We start from the raw sequence: 1,597 nt of genomic DNA, 5'->3' as shown, positions 1-1,597 counted from the left end.
TACCAGTTGAAACAACAGTTGAGTAAACTGCTGTGCCTACGTTCTATGTTGGCGTAATGTTAGCATTAGTAGGACTTCCGACCTGTCCTTGTGAAATGTCAAATGACATCACTCCGGTCGTTCTAGCTAGTTCACTAAGAACTGCACTTGGAGCAACAGATGCTCCTGACTCATGTGTACCTAAGTGTATCGGCTCTAGACTCGAGGTGCACAGAATCGAAGTCATAGGCTGGGGCAACAGCCTACTTGTTTCAATAACTACATTCTCCGATTGAGAAGTAGTTAGCGTATGAGCTAAATCCCCATGTAAAATTGAAACAATTGGTTGTTGATAACCAATTGAGTGGATATGAGAGGTGTGCAAATGCATAGCTGGGCTAGCTATGTCTGCTTCAATACTAACATTCAACACATGAATGTCAGTAATAGATGTGGTTGCCCGGCTAAGTGTTTCGGTTTGGAAAGGAGCTTGATCTTCTTTTTCTGCTCCACTCACACCCTCTCCATTTTCTTTTTCTTCCCTTTCTCTCAATCGCATTTCATTTTCAACTTCAACTCCCTCATCTTCTCCTTCATTTGATAAATCTTGAAGAATACGATCATAATCATCGCATTCATCAACATTAAACGATAAAGAACGTAGACTTGGACAAGGTTGTTGAGCTGAATATTCCGGAAAGATCGTMGCAAGATCGTCCACAAATGTTCCAACGGGAATATTCTGAGCGTTTGTTCCATCATCATCATCATTTTGATCATCACCAAAATCTGCTCGATTATCTGATTCAGTAGCTTCCGAACTRGATGAAGCTCTGGCAGTTAAAGTGCGTTGCTGATCAGAAGCTCCCCCCACCTGTTCACCCATCTCACTTACATTTTCTCTCAGCACACTTCCCTGTTCAGGTACCCCTTGTTCCTGAACTCTCTCTTCTACTTCTATTTCTCTCTCAGCTGAGGCATGGGGTGATCCTTGGGTAAATTCAACCGGTTCTGGTTGAACTATAGGATCTATCACTCTTCTATAGTCTATGACACACTGAGCATTCTGATCAGCTAGAGCAATCAATTCTGGTGGAACTGGCATAATTGAATCCAAATCTTCTACTTCTGTATGCTGCCGAATTCTGGTCATGACAAATGTTGGCCCTTTTTCTGAATTCGGTCTGGCCGGAATATTTTCATTCGCATCCATCATGGCCTTAATGAAAAGTTGCAGAAATCTTTGAAAAGGCACGAATTTTCTGGCCTTGGATGGGAACCTTTTAGCGTTGACCAGCTCAAATAATTCATTCCATATCACAAGTGCATAGTCATATTGTCATGAAAACACTATGCCATGAAAAAAAATTTAGGAATGTGCTGCTACATGTATCAATTCCTTGGGTTTTTTATGTAAGGCACCGATTTAGTATCGAGAAAAGTAGATGCCATACTGATGGTAGAAATCGTCTCTTAAATTGAGTAGGATTATTCAATGTCGCAGAATATCCTAATCTTTTATCAAGGCATAATTGTTCATCTGAGACGAAATCTTCAAACCCAGTCGGTCTAGGAGCAGGAAGACGAAGTATTCTTCTTAATCTTCTTAATGTCAGAC

Source organism: Cynara cardunculus, assembly GCF_001531365.2.
Source record: "Cynara cardunculus var. scolymus isolate 2C chromosome LG 8, CcrdV1, whole genome shotgun sequence".
In the NCBI taxonomy this organism is placed as follows: Eukaryota; Viridiplantae; Streptophyta; class Magnoliopsida; order Asterales; family Asteraceae; genus Cynara; species Cynara cardunculus.
This window is presented reverse-complemented; position numbering follows the sequence as displayed.